General features: G+C 39.0%; 1 protein-coding gene across 2 annotated transcripts in view; it reads right to left on the bottom strand.

Moving 5' to 3' along the window:
- The window catches only part of ADD3 (adducin 3), a 102313-nt gene that overhangs the window by 64267 nt on the left and 15147 nt on the right, over window positions 1-22899 (bottom strand). For both annotated transcript variants that reach the window (XM_059821015.1, XM_059821016.1), the window contains exon 2: window positions 2091-2135. The gene's annotated coding sequence lies outside the window, so the exon portion shown is untranslated. The remainder of the gene's footprint in view (window positions 1-2090; window positions 2136-22899) is intronic.

Raw genomic sequence — 22899 nt, 5'->3', positions numbered from 1 at the left:
AAAGGCCATGTCTGGTTCCTTTTGCAATAGGGAAAAAATCTCTTTTGAAGTCTTTCTGAGGGACTGACGGGGGAGAAAGTGTCAGGAAAAGAATCTGACAGGTTTCGCACAGTGAGGGGCAAAAAGACGTCTGGAGTAAAATCTCTTGTCTAAATTGGGCAAAGAGATAGAAACCTCTCCTTCAGCACTGGAGACGCCAGATAAAGAGTCTGAGACTCCCTTGTATCTTTTTTCCAGCCACACATTAATTCCTTTTTATGCTTTTTGCCAGCTTCTCATCTTACCAGGAGCCTGCAGGAGAGGCCAGTCCAGCACCGAAGGGTACATAGCCACGCTGGGGCCCCATGTACAGCTGATAGTCTCCCAAGTTCCCAGGCAAACTTGCATTTTAAACACCCCAAGCACGACGGAAGACCTCAATTTAAAGGTGGACGAGATCACCTGAATGATCTTAAAGCAAAGTCAGAAGACTAAGAAATTATTCTGTTTCTTGAAATGAAAGGCATTAATCGATGAATGGGTCACTGCCAATATCACTGTTTCGCTGTGGGACAGGATTTCTCTCCTGTATTTTCAATTAATAAACCTGAGAAGTTCTGCATTGCCTGTAATGTAAGCATAATTATCCACCAGCAAGTCAAGAACTAGACATGTTTTATTTTTACCAGCACTGCAAGGGACTTTCTTTTAAATTTCCACACTTTTGAAGACACCAATCAAAAAGAAAACACCCATTATTTTTTTCCTCCATCACAAAGGTAAAACAAATGCTTGACATAACCAGTCTCTAAAAGATGGATTAAAAGAAGAAATTTGAGAGATTACTTCTATATAAACTGTACTCTTATCTATAGCAAACTGCTTTTGCACGTGTTGCATGAGGAACCTGCACAGCTAAAAATATGCAAACTTAGCATTAACTTCTCAACAGGGCAGAAAGCTCCAGAGTTCACTACATCATCACTCACAACTTCATGCACTCTTAGTGGAAGAAGGCAGCTCAGCACTACTCAATTTGAAGTGCACAGAAATATGCAGTAAGCTTTTATTAATAAAAGCCATTGTCTTTACATTTTGATAAAGTGATAATGTTTTGACTCCTTCCTTGTTTCTGCCTCATAGCGTTGCAATTGCAAGGTATGTGTAGCATTTCACAGGTAATATTTCACAGCAAATAAAGGAGAAAAACTTTCTCCAACTCAAAAAAATTCCCCAAAGAGAATCCTAGCCAGATGTTAGCAACAGGATTATTTTCATATAGTCTTTTTAATTACATAACAAGCATGAAAACATAAGTTGTAACACTCTGTCTTATTTAATCAAGGACTGGGGAGCTGTAGAAAATACTGGTAGAAAAAAAAATACTTCAGAGAAGAGATTAAGCACTAAAATCCCTAAGAGATTGCACTGCAAGAATGTTTGCTGCCTATTACTATACAAATGAAGACCACAACACAATATATGCTTGCTAGTAAGTAACACAGTAACACTTGTAAGACATAATAGTCTGAAGTGTCTGAAAAAGTTATGAAAAACACCAGTTCCTCACGTGTAAAATATAGGCTACTACTCAGGTTTTGCTGTCTTCATACTCCTCCTTTTACATCTTTAGGAACTGTACACATAATGGTTAAGTATGTGCTGAAGTCTGCTAATTACTGTGATGAATGTCAAAGCTGCAAGCAACACATTCACTCATCTTTGATGATACTTATCATCAGCTGGTCAGTGTACTAAGTGGTACAAATGAATAGGTAACATCCACCTCACTGTGGCTGGAACTTGCAGGAAACCTAGATATCCTTACACATAAGAAATTCCATTACATATTTAGAGCAATTATTATCAGTATTGTTCAGACTCTTGCACACACACCAAAGCTCAGGTACAATTTCACCCCACAAAAGTGCTTTGCACAACATTAATGAGATTAAAGTTATTGTGGGGTTTTTTTGTCTGTACTTTTTAATAAAACCACTTTAAAGTGGTAGTTTGCTGATTCAGTTCCCCTCCTCTCCCTTACAATCATTACACTAAAATGATGAGCAAGAACACAGCCAAGAATTCAGACAGTAAAATGTTTTAGGTACCTTGATTTTTTCCACAGCCCTCCTTGCTCTAGTAATGCAGTTGACCTGTAAAACAGAAGAAAGATTACTGACTCCTGGTAGGCTTTTCAATATTACTGGAATATACTATACACTTAAAACTTAAGAAAGCATTAACACAACATTTAGTTTCTTGAACTTTTTTCCAGAATATTTCATTGAATTACATTTTACTTTGTTATCATATAACGCATTTTTCATACAAAAAACATCTCAAAGGAAAGTCTCATTTAAGAGTGCCTAGTTGGGAATTTTGCCGTTTTGCCTCATGCACACCAGGTTACAAATTAGGAAGTAAAATCCAGCCTCCCTGCTGCATTTTTAAAATAGCTCATAACAGCCACAATCCACAATTCTTCCTCTAGCCCAGCAGAAGCTGAACTCTAGAGCAGCCACTACGCTGCCGAGCGGGCAGGCTCTGGTCCAGTGGGGAGCTGGGAAAGGAACACAATACCGCTCTTTGGAGGCTGATAACTGCTGGTGGGCAAAGTTCATAAGGAAACAACTGCCTTGCTCTGACCCCTTCCCAACACTGAGCAGATATGGGTTTTCGTCTTGCCTTCATCTTCTAACATGGAAGTAAAATGAGTAAATTAAATAGCAATTGTTTGCTTCTATCATCTTTTGTCTTCTCAGTCGTTGAGCACAATTTACCTTCAATCACACCTGACAAATCTATTTCCATCATCTTCCCTGTTCCCTCAACAACTTCTTTTCCCTGGAGGAGTGACTTCCTGGGGGACAGGGACCAGACTCCTTGATTTCATACAAGCATACAAAACATATGCTAAATTTTCTTTTTTAAGACCTATACATTGCAATTTAGACATTTTATGCACCATGAAAACACTGAGCTCAGCCTACCATCAGGCACAGGAGGTACTTCTCACCAACCTGTTAACCCATTTTTATTAATCAGGTTGTAACAGCCTCTTTCAACCATCTTTTCCTTGTAACTCTTCCATGACTTCAATACGGTACCCTCAAAGCATTACTGTTTAGGTCTTCTGAGTATATTGGATTACAAATACTTCACCAGTTTCAACATTTCAGCAGGCTGGCTATCCCACTCCCTATCATCACTAAAGGCTGGATTATTCAATGTTCTCTATGAATTTCAGCTTCTGAATTGACTTCTGAAAAAACAATGTGCACAAAGAGAAGGCAAGTAGAATTATACAAAATTAATGTGAGACATTATTGTCACAAGATACTCTGAAGCAAAACCCCAGAAATTCCAAGAGAACCATGGTTAAAGTAAGATGTTACTGCATGCGTGCTCAAATCGTCTATTTTACTTGAATTACTTTGTTACAGAAAGTCAGTTCATTGTTCACTTGAAAAATAAATGTTACCATAAATACCACATTATTTTCAGCAAGTTTGTATCGAGGAATGAACAATGTACTTATACTTAGTATTAATACAGGTAAACAGCCACAAAACTATTTCATCTGCTTTTAGACCTGATGGGAATACAGATTTAGGGAACAGAATTGGCTCTGGCCAGGTGATCTGTGTAGGCCTTGGCCATATTTGCTTATTTTCCTGTCCTGCCAACCGCTCCCTGGCAGAGCACACAAAGCAATGGCAGTGACTGAGGAAAAGAGGAAGTATATTGGCATCAAAATGTCATGTTAGAGCAGGAGCCCTCCACAGCGTCAGGAATTTAAACACTTTAACGTGCCTGTTTATTCTTGGCTTAAGTACGGTTTATTTTTCATCTCCTTCACACTGCTACAGATAAGGGAATGCTATTTCTACGCAAGTTCCTGATATGTTATTTTAAGCATAGCTGTCACCCGCAAGAAGAGATCCTGTCTTGCAGGCTAGCAGCTGCTGTTTCTAGAGGGCATTAGTAGATCACTCTCAGACATGAAAATTTAATATTCTCCCCAATTTTGTCAGCTCTAGGTCCAATAGCACTGGTTGGCAGAACACAGAGATGCCCATTTATGATGGTGTTTAACACTATATTAGCCCCCTCCAGAGCTGCACAGTACCCCTCATTCCCACGGGGACCAGCATAGCCCCAGGTAAAGAATGGCCAGCTTGCTTGGCTGTGTCCCCACCTCTGGGCACTGGAGAAGTTGGAAACCTTACAGCTCTCAGCAAAAGGAGGCAGCAGGGGAAACACCTGAAGCCAGGAACCATGTCACTCCAAACATCATATGCTTTTGAGCGGGTTTCTTTCTGCCTTTTGTCACAAGCTCTTTGCTACAATCCCTTTCTTCATGTCCCTTCTCCCTAGTATTGCCCAATGCACTTTCAGAAGCTCTTCATAGAATCATAGAATCGTTTAGGTTGGAAAAGACCTCGAAGATCATCAAGTCCAACCATTTACCTAACACTGCTAAGTCCACCAATAAATCATAGAGAATCACAGAATCAGTAAGGCTGGAAAAGACCTGTAAGATCATCAAGTCCAACCATCAACCCAACACCACCATGCCCACTAAACCATGTCCCACAGTGCCACGTCCACACATTCCTTCAACACCTCCAGTGAGGGTGACTCCACCACCTTCCTGGGCAGCCTGTTCCAATGTCAGACAACCCCTTCAGTGAAGAACTTTTTCCTAGTATCCAGCCTAAACCGCCCCTGGCGCAACTTGAGGCCATTTCCTCTTGTCCTGTCGCTCGTCACTTGGGAGAAGAGACCAACACCCACCTCTCTGCAACCTCCTTTCAGGTAGTTGTAGAGAGCGATGAGGTCTCCCCTCAGCCTCCTCTTCTCCAGGCTGAACAACCCCATCTCTCTCAGCCACTCCTCCTAAGACCTGTGCTCCAGACCCCTCACCAGCTTCATCACCCTTCTCTGGACACACTCCAGCACCTCAATGTCCTTCTTGTAGTGAGGGACCCAAAACTGAACACAGGATTCGAGGTGCGGCCTCACCAGAGCCGAGTACAGGGGCACGATCACCTCCCTACTCCCGCTGGCCACACTATTTCTGATACAGGCCAGGATGCCGTTGGCTTTCTTGGCCACCTGGGCACACTGCTGGCTTACATTCAGCCGTCTGTCAATCAACACCCCCAGGTCCTTTTCTGCTGGGCAGCTTTCCAGCCACTCATCCCCGAGCCTGTAGCGTTGCCTGGGGTTGTTGCGACCCAAGCGTAGGACTCGGCACTTGGCCTTGTTGAACCACATACAATTGGCTCTCCCTCCCCAATTTAAAGTTGTCATTTCTAAAAAAAACAAAACAACAAAACCTCTCAACAATTGTGAAACTACTATGACATTTGGTGCCATGACCTAATTCACTCTGCTTAATCCATTGGGGTCTTTTCATCCCACTCTACCCATCCCTTGAGTACGGGCAAGAAACTGTAGGCACTGGCCAGCAGCTGTCTTCACTGCACTTCACATTGTTTAGGCCATATTCTCAGCTCTTATTCATTAGTTAAATGTCTCTATGGCCAAAATAAAATTATACATCCAGTAACGATGTATGCAGACCATATCAAGAATGGAAAAAAGAAAACCTGAAAAGGAATAACAGTCACACAGTAGACAACCAACTCAAAGCCAGCTCTCAGATCAGGAAAAATAACTGAAAGACATTCTTGGATGAGTAAATTAGGAAGAGAGATAGATTTTAACTGAAGATATGACAGCAGTAAGACAAATATTGAATATGAGCGGCTTCAAAAAAAATTGGAATACATCTGAATTAATGCATATGTCAGAAATCAGACATATTACACAAATCCTAACAGGATATTGAAAATACAAGTACAAATTAAATGTTAAATGAAGGTTTCAGCCTGTAGGACAAAAGGATCCATGTGTCAGAGGTACCATTTCTCTTCTTGAGAATTGAAGTGCAAAAGCCGCTTTGTTATTTTAGAGCTAGCTTTCCCCTGCTCAGAGAAGCAACACTTTAGAGCTGTATCCAGAAACTATGAGCTATCACAATGACGGATAGTCTAGGAACTAATGGGATATCCTAAAGAAACACCTCCTGGAATGAAAATATAGTCTTCTTCAACTACTCGTATTATAATGGCTGATCAGCGTATATTAGGAAAATATACTCAAGATTCGGATTCAAACCAGAAGTATATAAAGCAAAGCCCTAGTAAATATTTAAGAGAATTTTGAGTTCCAAACTGAAGAGCTGGTAACTAGTTTCTTTTTTTAACAAACAAAACCATCAAAAGATTGTGCAACTCTAAGAGCCCTTAAGGAAACAATTGGGAATTTTTCATAACATGGTATTTCCTTATACCACTGACCACAGGAATGCAAACAGTTCCACCAGAGATTTCTTCATTGGAAACAACTGACAATCTAACCATGTTTCCAATCTTTTCCACTGTCAGTGCTCAGCATACAAAGTAGATGATATAATAGGATACAGAAGTGTCATACCAGGGCCACAAGGTATCTTTACTAAAACTCAGCACCTGAGAGGCTTTACAAGAACATATTTCCTGAGGGTTAGGGAGAGAAAGAACTTATATTTAATTGAGTATCTTTGCCTAATCAAAATTTATTTTTCTACTGTGATTTCTACTTATTTGTTGGATTTTCCCAAAATACTGTTAGCATCCCTGTCAACCAGAAACAGACCCTTAGCCCCAGTGATGACTTAGTATATCAGTAACAAGACTCAGTCCTGCAGCATTCCCTGACAGTAAGTCAGTTAACACTAGCTAGGAGCACTGGGATGAAAACATGGGTTGTTACTCAATTTGCCAGGTAGAAAAAAAGTAGTACTAGTGGTAGTATACCTCTTGTACCTTATACAATATCCCCCACGTTAGTGTAATGAATAGATTTCACCCACAACTTTTCCATTTCAGATTATTATTTGAGTAATGCCAACTGACACTAAGAATTCCCCAAAGGAAGCTGGAAATGTTGGTGTATCAGTATGGGCAATGGCACTCTTAGTACTCACACTCTACCAGCCTTCAGACCCTGTATGAGGAGACCAAGTACCAGAGATACCCCAAGGGAAAAGCAAGACAGGCCTTACAAAGGGACTTAATTTTCTTGACAGCTAATTAACAAGTCACTGTCATAGAGAAAGCAATTTACACCCCGTGCAGAGCTTCATTCTGCAAAGAGAAAAAAAGAGAAGAAATGAACATAAGCAACAGTAAAACACAGAGTATTGTCAGAATTCAGGAAGGCACCAGGAATGCTAGAAGGTACTCATCACCGGCACCCTGACAAATATCTGTCATTGCAAATTTGCAACTCAATTAAGCCAAGATTTTAATCAGGGCTACAACTGTACTTAATTCTCTCTATTGCAGCTGAAGGAAAGCAAGGGGACCAAGTCATAAAAACAGAACAAAACTGAAATGTGCTACAAAGAGACCAAATTGTTTTCAGAAGGAAAAAAACAAAACAAACAAAACCCATGAAAGACAAAGCTTTATGGAGTTAGTGTGCCAAACAAGTCAAGAATTTTGGACAGTAGAGAAGACAGACAAATGTCTTTACTTCAGATAGAGACATTAAAAGACTCTGCTTGTGTGGGAGGGTGTTTACAATCTATGGCAGAGCGATTATTACCTGGGTAGTCAAGGAAACCACTCTTACAATTATAAGATTTCAAATTTTGGAATTCCCCTTTTAGGGGGGAACATGGAAAAATCCTCCATGCTCTTCAAAAAGGAGAATGGGATATGGATCTTGTGTGCCATGTGCAGACAAACAGGGCCACAAGGCTTTGACAACAAACTTGTCCCAGTGGCACCAGGGAGGAGAGGTCACAGTCATAGACGAAACGTGTCTATACTGTACTTCAATCTTTCAAGGTGATAAATGATAAAATAGCCATTGCAAGTCTCCCATAATATTTTCATATACAAAACTATTTACCAGGAGTTATTGAACAGAAAGCTAAAAATTTCAAGCTAGGCTTTATTTGAACTATTCCATGTCTTGATCTGTTGTTTCAAAGAGATGAGCACTGAACTCTCAAAGTGCTGACCCTTCCATCACAGCACACTCTTGCTCTTGGCGAATTCAACTTTTCTGAAGTTATGAACACATGAACCCTCCCCTCCTTTTTAGATGATGCTGAAGATCTAAACATAAATTATACAAAGCAGCAGCTCAGTTTAATTACAAATAGTACAGCTATTTTCTAGTTATTATCTTAACTAGATAACCAAAAAACCACATCAGCTGATATGCCGAAGTCTGTGCTGAGATTTAGAAGACTACTCAAAAACTGTTTTTTATTGCTGTCAGCATCCTAGAGAAAAATAGGCACCAAAAGCTTTTCAGTTTAATCTTACTGGTGATGCTATAGAGAACTACCCAAACCCTGCAGACTGTAAGGCAAGGCAGTAGTTAGAGCACACGACATATTTCCACAATTAGAACATAGTAATATCAAGCTACGCAAGAAATTATTTGCTGGTTTTCATTAAAATACACAGTTCATTTTTATTTTTTCCCTACAGTCGATGCACCAAAATGCATGTTCAGAATGGCAAGAAACTACTGGGCAGAGTCTATGTAACATTCAAACTCAAGTTGAATTGGCACTACAGTCAGTGGAAGCTTTGGTGTTGATAAGGAAGCAGAGATTGATTTTAGAAAACTGTTACAAATCAACGCTATTGAAGAATATCTGAAAAGCTTTAATTATGACTTCTGGCTGAAATAAATACATATGAAAATGAATATGCTAGTTCACACTTACTTTGTCATCTGATAAATCGCACTACTAAGAGTTCAATGCTCAACAATTCAGTGTTGTAAAGAATATATCTGCTGTCTGGTATCTACGCTAATTACTAACTGTTTCTCAGCAAGACTGTAAAAATATTTTCAGGTAGGGTATTTTAAATACTGCATTATTAAATTTTCACATAACTACATTTCAAGCAGTGGGAAAATGGCAGTTTCAGAAATCATCTGAATGGCCTAAAAGATCCAGATGCTGGGTACAGTTCTGCAACAGGCATCCAAACTGGCCTCAGGAAGCATTACATACTTCTGCTCCCCTTGCCCCCTTAAAATGAGGGGAAGTCCCTACTGAGATTGGCATTAGTCAAGCTGTATTCATTGATATTTGTTAATATATTGCATCTCTTTCAGTGACACTACTTCAAGCCAGACAAAATACAAGTGCTAACTGTGGCTTCAAAAAGCCTATCAAGGGGAGGTGGACAGTGCTCCTTCAGCCTTCATTTATGAAAAATGAAAAAGCATATGTTAAAAGCTATACACAATACACTTAAGCAAAACAATTTTCAAGCTCTGTCCAAGGTTTGGGTAATTATGAACAGAAAACCACCTAGCATTTTCCAGCTGCTATTTAATGCCCCTGAACTTGCATCCTAATCTTTTTTCCCCCCCTCTATTTTTTTTTTTGCTGCGCTCCACATATATTCTGGTATTCAGACCCTTCAGATTTTAAATCTCTACTAAAAAAAATATATCTATATATATATCTCTGTGTGTGTATATATATATCTATATCTATCTTACATTTGTTTTTTAAAAAGAAAATTAAATGTGAAAGCCCAGCATGACTCCTTTCTCACCTTCTGTTAGCACAGGTTTCCTGCTTTCATCTTATCCCTGAGAAGAAATCTCTTTCCCATTTTCAACCAGTCTTTCAGATTCAACTCCAACTCATTAGCTTTTGCTACAATCCCATTACTGTCATCAGATTTCACCCAATAGTACATCATACTCACTCCACATTTTAAAGGTTGCTCTCAGCTTCTCACCAGAAACCATCCGCTCCAACCACTCCTACCTAGCAGTTTGCAGGATCCCAACCTCAGCAACACATACTTGTTCAAAAATGCCAAGACTGCTAACGGCTGTAAGAAATCCCACCCTCCACCTGTTGCAGCTCCCTCCTTTTGTGCTTGGCTGCTACTTCTGCATTCAGTTTTCAGCACCATTCCCTGCACTTACAACACTTCATCTTTGGCCCACTCCTCCTCTTCCATTGCCAAGTGCTATTGGTACGAGAATTGCCCATAAGCATTGCGTTGGCTAACCTCCTATAAATCATAAATATACTAGCTTATGACTAGGAAACAGCCCTGCACCTATCTAGCCCTTTTTAGTCTCAATCTGACATTCACAAGAGAATATTTTTATATTTTAAATCACCTCAAATTTGTGATCAGAAGCAACTTCTTGGTGCTGTATGCAGACCGTCTACCTCCTACTCCACCCAAGACACCCACTACAGCATCAAAGCTTCAAGAATGTAATGGGCACTTCAAGGAGCAAGACAACTGCTGCCTTGGGCTCCATCACTCACACAAGGGAACAAGACCTACTTCCCAACTCACTTTGGTATGTACATTTGATACGACATTCTCACTAGACCTGCATGTAAAAAATATACTTAAACATTGGCCGTTTAGTACTGGTACAGCAATAGTGGTCTGTCTAAGGATAAAAAGCAAGGCAAGTTTCATAGGGAATCTTTTGTTACTTTTTCATGTAAAGTAACAATAAGATCTAGCACATTCTCACACTACATTTCATTTCACAGCATGTTTTTTTGCAAACTGCTTTTGCCACTTCACTCCTAAAAAATGATCATTCCGGAACGATGCTTGCTAACATGATGCTTCGACCACCTGAGCAGCCACTGATTCCTTTCTAATTTCATCTTTTCCTTTAATACTATGTTGTTTTTATTTCTAAGCCATCAAATCTACAGCACCTCTACACCTGCTCGAGCACACAGTTTTTCAGTTGTGAAGTGTTACTCCCATTCTACTTCAGCAACACTACTCCTGAGCATTTCCAGTAATGCTGGCATTCTGCATCTCTTTACAAGACTGTCCCAACTTGCCTCATACCATGCCCAAAAACAAGAAGAGAAGAATGGAAATACAAAGGAAGCCCTGAAGCTGAAGTTTTGAGGGGCTGGAGAGGATTTTTCCCACAGTCCCAACAGCGATTGAAGCAATCAGTGCAGTTGCATCAAGGCACGGCACAATCTCCCACGAGGAATCTCCAAGCCTGATGACAGATGATCCGAAGAAGCTTCACAACATAAACTGCAAATGTATAGTACTATTTTCTTCTAGTATTAATTTATGGATAAAGCCATAGCTGGACTCATGATAAAGCCATAGCTGGACTCATGATAAAGCCATAGCTGGACTCATGATAAAGCCATAGCTGGACTCATGATAAAGCCATAGCTGGACTCATGACGTCACTATTGCTGCAAAACTAATAATGATCAGTGCACATACAGATCTTTAAATATTTTTCCTCAGTTACAAAGTACCAAAATCCTTATTTATTGAAACAAGCTGTATTTGGAAGTTAAGACTACGATTTGTTTACAAACTGACCAACTCCATTGCTGAAAGAAAAACAGTTTCTCATCAGAATAAAGTAGGAACAATACTGATATTATAAACAGAAACTTTGCCTCTTCATGTTCTTTAAATTAATCACTCTTATGAAAGGCTTGATCCAGCCCCCAAACCTGAGAAAGAATAGAAACCAACTACTTTTTTTTTTTTAAACTCTATCTCACTTGTTCACTTTTGACTTCTACAAAGCTTAATTCATCCAACCTCCACCCTAACCCCTGGGAGCATCTTGTACTTTCCAGCCATCTGGACTGTATTTACTTTACTAAGAAGAAAGTTAAATTCGCTCATGGACAAAGAAAATCCCCTTACTATCTTCCCATCTTGTCTGCAGTTATTTTTTAAGTTCTTATTTTCTCAAAAAAATTACTCTGCCCTCTAGAGAGCTCACACAATCTTCCTTGTGAGCTCTACTGAGGTCATACAATTTCTTCGTTTACCATTTTCTAGTGCTGCCTTTTTATATATAAAATAATTATTATCTTTCCCCTCAGTTTTCACCTTCTCTTCACAGAAGCCCTCCCTTACAAACAGCAAAAAGGTTCATGTATGATAGATTAGGACAGTAGCAATTGTACCAAAGTGTTTATTTAGACAGTAAAAGTGACAGTTTTGCACATAAAATTACCTATTGCCAAACTAAGATCAGAGACAAATTTTAAAAGGAACGCAGACAAACATTTATTTTTAAAGTCATACCCGTTTTGATGGTATCCCTCCCCCCGGTAGCTCACTGCTAGTGCAGGACTGCTGCATCCCTGTTCCTCCATTTTTCGTCAAAATATCCGTGCTGCGACCCCTCTCCCAACACCGTGGATACAAATGTGCCAAGGAAGACTTGCAGAAAAAGTGCAAACTGCAGAAGACAAGCGACTACCTCAAACTGGCTTTTACTTTCAACCACATGTTCTTAAAACCTGCCTACTTTTATCAGGTTTTATCTGAGCTGCTGTATAATGCTTCCCTTTTAATGCATTTTATAACCCTATTTTTCAAGGCACACTATCTTTCAATCAAAGGTAGTGAACTATAGCTTATCATTAAAAGCTGTTTTGCAGCTTGACTCTGCTCCACTTGACATGCACCAGAAATCTACATCAAGTTTAAAGGAAAGCCAGATTGGCCCCTTTGTTACAGAGAAAATTAATGAAAGCAATGAGCAATGCATGACATGCAGCTAACTTTTTAATTAGGAATTGAAGGTTCCTGATGCTTTGTGATGCTTGACCCAAACATCTGATTAATTTCAGAAATTAATTGAGTTTAATGAGCTAATTTAATTCCTGTGATAAGGGAAAAATGCCAGTGTAGAACTATACTGTAACATAAATTAGAAAACACGTACTAGTAGAAAAACACCTTTCTAGAGGGATGATTGCTTAAAGAGAACTACCTGCTGTTGTTTATTTTCAAGTTGAACCTCTGAATTTAATTTGAAGAAGTGACCCTTCAGAAGGTAATGATTTTTAATGATCACATCAAGTATCTTCTGTCTCTTCAGCGGCTCTTCGGGAATACCAAGGAGTAGAAGTTCAATTACAGATGTGCGGGAAGCTGCACGCCACCACTACCACAGTAAATTCATTAGAGCAGGAAATACACAATATAGAGGTAACAATGAATTAAAAACATAATTGAACATGCCCACGTGAAAAATAACTACTGAAATAACTCCCCCAAATACTACCACACATAAAATAATGCAAAATAGATATTTAAAATTTTGCGTAAATTTCTGTGGCCACACAAATGCTTGAACCAGCATAATTAAGGGACAAAGCCAGGGCAGAAACACTTCCCCTGCCAACCTTTACCTCTTCCACATCTACAAAGTGAGGACTTAATGCAACGTTAATAAAACCAAACATTCTGCTTCCTTGCATTCATAGTTGCCAGCTCCTAGACTGATTCAACATTATCCCTTCCCAGGTTTTTTCCTCCTCATGTCCAAAACCCACAAAGGACCATCAGTATGAATAAACACTGTTTGTCATTGAAATTAGCTGAAGCACAGTGAAGATGCAACACATCTCCGCTTTAGGGAAGCATTGCTAAATTATTTATCAGAAACAAAACCCCAGGAGATCTGTTACCAGTTGAGCAATACCTCCACTAACAAGGACTTTACCCCCCTTTTATGTGATTTCAAGCTGTTCAAATTTTCCCCAGAATTTGTAGTATTTTTTCTTTTAGAAGTGAAGACATGGACAATAATCAATTAGGCAACTGAACTTCCTTTTCTTGAGACACAAGCTGAACATTCCATGCAAGCTACTAAAAATAAGTTTTACTTCCAGCAATGACAACTCCTCACAGCTTAATCAAAGGAATAGCAATCACAGCCTAACGGGCTCTGTTCTCTAGAGCATCTGAGTTTGAAAATGATCAGTAAGAGAAGATTCACTGCAGAGAAGAGAAGAATCTGCAAAGAAGTGAACAATATATTTGCACTTAGTGTGCAACAATTTGATTTTACATGTTCCTAACAGAGAGAACGTGAAGTGACTTGATTCTCAGTCTGCAGCTATGGTATGAAATTAGTTTCTAAGGAATCTGAGGGAACAAAATTTCTGGGTTTGTGCTGTTTCTGTAGCAAACACAGCATTAGCTGCAGAAGGCACATGAAGCAAAATCCCTCCAAACCGATTAAGGAATAGAGTCTTGAGCATCCTGAACTAGCAATTTAACCTCACTGGCAAGGCTCACCCATTGATTCGAGGAGGGAGAGCACAGAAGTGTAAGCGCACCCGCTCACCATCAGTACTAGGCTACTCCTCTCAACAACAGTGCAGGAAGAGACGCTTAAGTATAACCTATAATACAGTTGGCATTTAATATATTCTGCTCTTTCAGGCGTGCCACAGTTCTTCTATAACTTTTTAAAAAATCTGACTGCCCACATCTCATAGTTCCTCTTTCAGAGGGAAAACAAATTTTTAACTAGTGAGGCAGCAAACATTTCTCTCTTTCCAAGAACTCAAATGGAGCCAGGTAAAAGGTGCTGATTTTCAGGAGGGGTTTCCACACCATGAACCCCAAGTGGGTTTTCCTGTGACAATGAGTACTGGACTTCGGAGAGGGTCTCCCCAAGCCTCCCCGCCAGTGGGGCTGATGGCACAGGGCTGCTTCAGATGCTCTCCCCTGCTTGTGTTGCACCCCACGTGCAAGGATCACGCTCAGGACACAGACAGCCCCAAAGGGCAGCTATGCCAGGGAACTCCACAAGATTGGTTCCTCCAGGCCAAAATAATCAGAATTCTTTGGAGAATTTAAAACATTTCAGAAGTACATGGTGCCCTTCTGAAACTTGGAAATGAAACATTCCTTCTACCAACCAGCCACATAACCCGCTGCTTAGCAATGGAGGTTGCATGTGTGTATGTGTCTGCAAGAGGCAAAACAAGTCTTGTTATCCATCATTCTCATGACACAGCAAGACAGTTTCTCTCTGTGTACACACAGGGTTTTAAAGAAAAAAGTTACCTTAAATTCACATTTCAAAATAAATCCAGGTCTTCTTTACATTCAATAAAAACTGGACTGCGAATTGAAAATAGAATCTTTCTAAAGCAGTTTCAATACAGGTGTTCGAGTGAGGCTACATTCAACTCCAGAGAGAACGCTCCTTGTTTTGCATACATGCTGCGCTGGTTTGGGCAGGGACAATTCTTTTTGCACAGCTGTCTACTTTTCAAAAGGAAAATACCAATGCACCTCAAAACATCACTGTTAAGAACCTACTCCAAAAGTGTTTGCCTGAAGGCCAGCAACCCAGAGATAACAGCCCAGGCCTGAAACCCTGAACACGTTACCACAGGCCAGGATATTATTTCACTATGGTATTCCACTGCAGAACACACGTCAATACCCATCTTTGTCTATAAATCAATGGAACCTATTTTAGGCACAAAAGCTTCAAAATAAATCTTTCTGACCAACCTCCCAAATTAATTATGCAAATGCTTATGAAAGTGCTCAGATCATTATTACTTCAAATTTTTAAACCCCTGCACAGATACTCTGAAAGGAAAAGAAAGTAAATGCCTAATTATACACATTAAATAATCCAGATAATGGCCTGTCACATGCATCACTGAATGCAAATCAGAATGATTGTTTTAGCTGTAAACACAATGGGGAAACATCAAATAACTTTGATCTCGTCTTTGGCAAGAACATGCTTCTTTAAGATACCATCCTGTATTAAGTGGGATACATATGTTTAGCATTTTTTTCCTGTTGAGTTTCAAAGCCTTTCCTTACAAAACATACCCTATAAGATATTCCCATAGAGATGAATAATCATGTTTCCCCAACAGAAGAACACTGCCACTTATTGCCTTGCTAAAAACACTAGAAGTAACAATACTCTGTTTACTCCATTATTGTCATTCAAGCAAAGCATGATTGGTTTTGTATTCAGAATGTCTATAAAGGAAGGCTGTACTCAAAAATTCCTGTGCTGAGGGTCACTTACCACTTTGGAGAAATGAAGAAAGGCACACCCACAGCAAGTAACTAACCTCCTGAGGCCTGCTGTGGAAATGAGTCCCTAACATGCACTTCAGGCATGTTTAGCAGGTAGGATTTTCTTCATTTCAGAGTATGACTTTCTTACACAGCAAGCCAAACCATGCAGAAATCAACATACGAAAGTAAGGGCTAAAACTGAACAGGTAGAAGTAGATGAGAATGCCCAGGTTAGCCATGCCAGGGAGGCAGCAGGAACCACTGCTGTCCTCTTTGTGCCTGGTACTGCAGAAATTCCTTATACCACTGCCCATGCTATAAAGCCAAATTTCAGCATGTGTTAAAACACATTTAAAGGCAATGTTATTAAGGTGAGATTAGGCTTTTAATGAGACAGTTCCACAACTCAAGAAATTTAGTTGGAAAGAACAAATAAAGAATTTCAGTGGCTACATGATGACAGTAGCTATTTCAGGTATAAATGCAACAAGAATGTCTATTTGCTGTATGGCACAGTCTTAGCTTCCCCCCACCCCCCAGGCTTTGCTTTCTAAGACCTTTTGCCACTTACAGGTAAAACACAAGATATTAAATTTTATGTTGACATTATACTAGATTCAAGGTATGAAGAAATTCTATAAAAATAACTACAGGAAAATAAATGCACAACTTCTTAAATGCTAGATAACTTGAACAGTTTTAGGGGTCAGTCCAATGAAAATACTGCTGCTGCACAGTTTTGCCTGGTTGGATCACCACATTGAGACAAAAGACAGATCCTGTCAGATATTGCTGCAATAGCTACCATAACAAAGTTTACTGATGCAATCCTTGTTTGTCATTCACCATAGGGATTCCAGTCTTCCAAAGGAGAGAAGTAAAAGAAACCCCAGGACCATTAAAACTATACGTAAGTGTTACAGTCAGTTTACAGAAGATGTAAACAAGAACAATATCCAAATTTACTTACTTCCAGAAGACAAATCCCCACTGGGGATGAATGCCTGGACCATGCAAAGCTTCAGAAGATTGCTCAATTACTTTAACTTATTTTGCCATCAAAAGCAAAAGGAAATTCTTACATTTCGACTCTGGAAGAAACTTCATTTCACAATACACAGGTCAAGCTTTCACGAAAATAGAAGTTATCAGGGTATAAGAACATGACCAGTTAACCTTTCTTTACCCTTCAGAAATCAAGGGTTTTTCTTTTTTCTCAGTTGAGATGGAACATTATTTGCAACTTAGTCAAACTGACTCACTTCCACAAGCTCCTCCAGCATACTTCTAGCAAAGCCCTTTTGGGAGGAGATGTTTTTCCTCCTTCAAAACCGTAAGTTGAAATGATACTCAAGTGTACAGTTAGAACACTACAAATGTAAATTACTGCTATGCAAAAAGCATGTTATTTAGTTTTATATGTTCCTCTCTTAAGAGAGGAAGGATGAGATCTCATTTGGTTTTGATTCCCCCTTCCCAGCTCTTGCAAAGTTAAAATCAAACCATGCCATACCCCTCCTCATCTCTCAGTTGCTGCCTTTCTAACAAGAAAAAGGCATTTATTGTACACACTTTGATCCCTTCAATAAATATTACTTAAAGAGGGAAGAAAACATGTGCTGATCAGAGCACTACATAAAGTGGTAATGCAAGACTGCACGAGGTATCTGCTGAAGGCCAGCAGAATTAATCCAAGTCCAAGTCTAAAATAAAACAGTACTACAGAAGTGTAAGATTTCCTGAGCATGAGCACCTCAGCCAATTTACACAAGCAGTTACTGATTTTTGCAACTCACTTGCTTCCACTGCTAAAATGGCTAAACTCAAGAAACAAAATAGCCACTTTTATATGCTGCTTCTACAACGCTACCACACTGAGAACTTGTACATCAAATTCAGTTAGAAAAGAGAGCAAGACTAGAATAGAATTAATTGACATCTTCAACTTGAGTCCAACTGTTGAATGCTTTAATGACTCAAGTCTAATCTTGAGGTTTTATCTAAGCTTTTCTTTTTACACTCTTATAGTAATATTTGCCTATTCAGATTGGGTTTGGAAATGCAAACAGAGACTTGTTACCTAGTTAAACAGAAATCCTATCCAGTGTAATATTTCATTAAGTCAGGACACTACTTAACACACCATCCATATTCTCCCGTCACTGCCTTCCCAGCCATCCACTCCTTCCTCATTTGCTGTTCCATTCAACAAGCTCTTGTTGCTTGTTCCACTTCTGTTCGGCAAAATGCCCACGTTTGGGTCTTTGTATAAAACCGACCATAACTGCTTGGCAAACACCTTAGGAATTGCAAGTTGTAATATCATAACATATCATGAACTTTCTCCTAAGTTTGCATCAACTTATACCCTTACTAGCAAAGTGCAGTCATGTACTCAAGTTTCCTGTTTTAATACTCCCCCTCCTCCTTTTTTAAGCAAGATTATTCTCATCCTTAGAAACAGGAAGTCATTAAGTTAAAAATGTTTATACTAAATGAAAACATACATATTGCCATGACTGCTATTCAGTGACTATTGGGTGGTCTCAATCTGAATCCACTTTCTGACTAGCAAGTGCTTCCCTTGGAGAAATTATCAAAGCACAGCCTCAGAGACCAAGGATTGGAGAGGTATAAACAATCAGCTATTATAATTACAGCTCAGGATTTTTTTTTTTTTTTTTAAAGACTTTAACATACCCACAAAAACCTTCCAAACATCTGTTTTCAGTAAGTATTTAAATAAATGTTTTCCCCATATTATAGCAGAAATTGGCTAGTGCTGTACATTTCTTGGGACAAGGTCAGTAATGTGTGTTAGTGCAGCGGCTTTGTTCAGTAATTAGCATGTTTATTTGTGCCAGAGTGTGGTTGAAAAGGGAAATTCATAGCCCACCGGCATCCTCCACTGATAACCTTCAGAACACCGTCTGCAACTGCCTGTGATATGCGTCTCCAACATGCCAAGTTCTGGTCATACTGTTCTTATTCATAAACTCCTAAATCATTTCAAGTTTCCTCTTAAATTTGATAAGCATTAAAAAAAAATCTTCGATTTAGTATTTTGATAATAATACATTAATGGATGGCCCACAAAGTCTTCCCATACAGAGAATATCTGACCAGAACTCTCCTCAAACTAAGAGAAAAATCTGTCACTCATTATTTGAGTTTACTGTCATATTAATCCCAATTTATTGTGGCTTGCCTTTTGTGGATATAAATTAGATTCCAGGAGAAATCAAACTCCAGTCCATCAGCACAAATTTTCAATTGCTTTTTCAACACCATCTGTCCCTATTACAGGAAAATGTACTTCCTCCCAACCTCAAGATTTTAATTATTAAATAATATTTGGAAGAAGCAAAGAACTCTCTTCTCACAAGAGAGCTGCAAAGCAGTTCCTCAGTAATCATGAGCACTTTCACGAAACTTGAATGCTCCTCCAGCACACCCACTTGCTTTCCGTGAACAAGCAGTGTTCAGAATTATCTGGAGAGGTCTTCCAAAGTGCTGAGAACATGATTTCTGTGCATTTTGATGCTCTATGAATCACCAAGAACAGAGCACGAAGCCAAGAAACAGTAAAACATGCACATGTACAAACAACAAATAAGAGCTGCTAAGACTAATATTAGACCTACCAAAATATATCCTGAACATATCAGGAAGAGACCAACAGGAACTTACACATTATGCCACTTCCACACAACACTTTACTTTTGTTTGGACCCACAGATCAATACGAATGTCAGGAATTAATAAAGCTAGCAGTACAGATCAGCTCTCCAGAGACCAGCCACATCTGTTCAGCAATGCCAAGCTGCCAGCTGGATAGAGTCCCAAAAGCCTTTAAAGGGTCACCATGCACAGTGAAAGCTTGTACTTGGCTAAAAACCTTTTAGCCTAGCAACTAAAAAGGTAATAGGTATTCTGTTAATTACATTAAGTAATTATGTCATGTTTAGCTCTGTTAAATAGTATGCCTCATTTTAAAAGGCCTAATAGCCACAGTATTTAAATTCCTATTTTGTTCTGGTATTGCAACAAAAATCTTTTCTAAACCACTGCCATTCTCATGACTGAGTCAAAACCAAAGTTATGCTATCAACAGATAAGCTAATCAGTTGAAATGGAAAGAGTCAAAGAGAGGATTACTTGTTGAATACTGCATATTCTAAGCAACTTTAATATATGAATAATCAATTAAAATATCCAAAGTGAAAGACACCCTGGATCTCAGATGAGACCGTTAACCACACAAGGATATTTTATCCAGGTACGAATTGTCAAAAAGTACTTTCCTTGTGGACGTTTGATCGAAGCCTGTTAAGGGAAGAAATAAACCCTGCAGTAGATGACATTTGCCTCCCTCCCCAGCATGTCCCTCACTGACACACAAGGTCTTGCAGGGAATAAAAGGTCCCATCGAGTTTTTGACACAAGAAGCTATTTCTGAAGTAACTGTCTGCTGGTCTACATGGAAATTGCTCCTTCCAAATATCTCAAAATCAGGAGTACAGTACCGTACGTGCTTGGTTAAACACTGCTTCATCTACAGCTTGTTCCACAGCTGCAGGTGGCCCAACTTTCATGTGGGAAAGACATGGCTGACACCCTTAAATACCTTGGTAGGCATGTGCTGAAGAGATCTGTTGTTTAGAATTGCAACAGCCGAAACCCCACTGCGTAGCTCCTCCTGCTCCAAGGGCATCACAGGAAATCATGCCTCTGATGATCGCAAGGTATTTCCAATTCTTATCTTTCAGCTGTTTCCCAAGTTGAACCCAAAGGGTGAATCCGGGCTAGACCTCTTCACAAGCCCCACAGACAGTTTGTTTTGTAAGCTAAGAAGCTACTTCTAAGAGCATAATTAAGATCAAGCTGCTGAAATTAGTCTGAACAATTCATGCAAACAACTGCTCTGCAGTCTATTTTATTAAAAGCAATCATTGCTCCCAAATTTTACTCATTGCAGTGGGCAGTACCAGGGGTTTGCTACCAGTCCTAAAGGGTAACGTGTCTGTGAAGGTTTATCATTGCCCGGTATTGCTCTTTCTGACCCCATGCAATGCTTCAGGAGTGCTACCAGCATCGCAAGACCGCTACAGGATATGGGGCACTACCCATGAAGGCACCTGGAATTATTAGCCCCCATTTGATTAGCAATTCAGCTACTAATTTTATAACCCTTTAAGCAGGGCTTATTAACCACACTACACAGTACCCTGGACCGGCCACCTGGAAATGCAGATATCATCTGCTCACCTTTGTAATCTGCTGTAAGGTTTTTCAGATGAAGATGTATTTCATCTTGTGGTGCTATATAAATAAACAAAGTATTACAAACAATCTTTTTTATCTGACTGGGGTTATGTCATATGGTTTGCTTTCTTTATGAAAGAAAAACACGTACATAAAGTGCAACCAGATGCTGTTGGCAGAGAATCGATTTAATATGGACTCATTTCTAAAAACATGATTACAGATGTGGCCTACACTTTGAACCCGATGTTTAAGGAAAAATTCTCTCTATGTATAATCATTTCACTTGTCTTCTACGTTTTCTCTAAGTCTCCTAACTCACAAAAAATGTTTCCTAGAACTAAAAAAAAAAATTACCCACCTTCCCCTTTCACACATCCACCACAAAAATAATTCAAGCATACCCTTATCAAAGAAAAGCTGAATATGTTACTGAGGAAACACTGCTTTGTAGCAGCTCATTGCTATACCAGCTGTGAGAAGGCAACACTGCAGGTTAGAACCAAGTCTAGACTGAGCTTCTTTACTACAAACAATGCTTACCTAGTACTGTACCTGACTTGTAATTTGATTTTCAAAGTACAAAAATAGTTAGTACAACTCTGCTCACACGACTGGAGAAATTTAAGACACTAAGTTATTTTTAGTGTTTTGAGTAACAAAAAAACCACTGATACATACCCAAGTTTTTGATCACTAATAACATGCTTAAAATCTCTTACCAATTTATAGAGCTCTCAGTAAGGTAACTCAAATACATGATAAAGATATAATTGGTGTGCTCTAGCATTGCTTAGAACACAAAAGGTAGTTTAACTCTGATAAACCCCTGATCAATTAACAAAGTGAATAGAAATAACACGTAAGTTTTAAATTAAAAATTAGTAAAGTCTGAATAAGAACTTGATTCTTTCATACTTGCTGATTTATAAAATCCTATCAACTTACCTCAAGAAAGTTTGAATAAAACTCAAACTCCTTTCAAAACAGGATAGAAACAGCACAGAAAAACTGACTGCATCATTCCACATCTAAACCCAGATTTTCACCATATTTGATATCCAGGTATTGAAACATTTAAGAACATTCCTCTTAACAAGCACACTCCTGAACTAGATCAGGCAAGTTCATAGTCATATGAATAGAGAATCCCATGTTTAAGAAAAATTCTCTCTAGATATAATCATTTTACTCTCACTCTATATTCATGCTCATATAAAATTAAACTACTAAAAAACCCCAATGGATCATGATTACTGAGGTTATAGCCTTGGCAATGTATTTATCGAAGGAATTAAAGTACTTGAAGCTAGGTTAGTTAACTACCAGTGACATCACTTAAAAATCAACAGCTGAAAAGAAAACAACTCCCTTCCCCAAATTATCTTTTGATTGGACCTTTGAAAAGTAAAGGTAAGTAACTCTTTCAGAGGACATTGCCACTTATGAGCACCTACATTTATTGGTAAAGCTCAGGTATTTGATTAATCTAGATTATCCTTTCCAAGCAAGGTCTTAAAAAGGCCATATGAAATGATGAAAAAGTTGAAGAATAAAAATCAAAGCAGGGAAAAGTCCTATTTTCACCTAAGAAATACAGTGTCAGATGATGTGAATGGAGCTTCAATTTTAAAACCCTCTCCCAACCAGCCAATTTTTAATCAACAGGTACGTAACTGTATTTGCTTCTGGAGGCAGGAAGATTGGACAACTGGATTTT

This window comes from Gavia stellata, chromosome 9 (assembly GCF_030936135.1).
Source record: "Gavia stellata isolate bGavSte3 chromosome 9, bGavSte3.hap2, whole genome shotgun sequence".
Classification (NCBI taxonomy): Eukaryota; Metazoa; Chordata; class Aves; order Gaviiformes; family Gaviidae; genus Gavia; species Gavia stellata.
The sequence above is the reverse complement of the archived record's forward strand: the minus strand, read 5'-3'. Positions and strand labels throughout refer to the sequence as shown.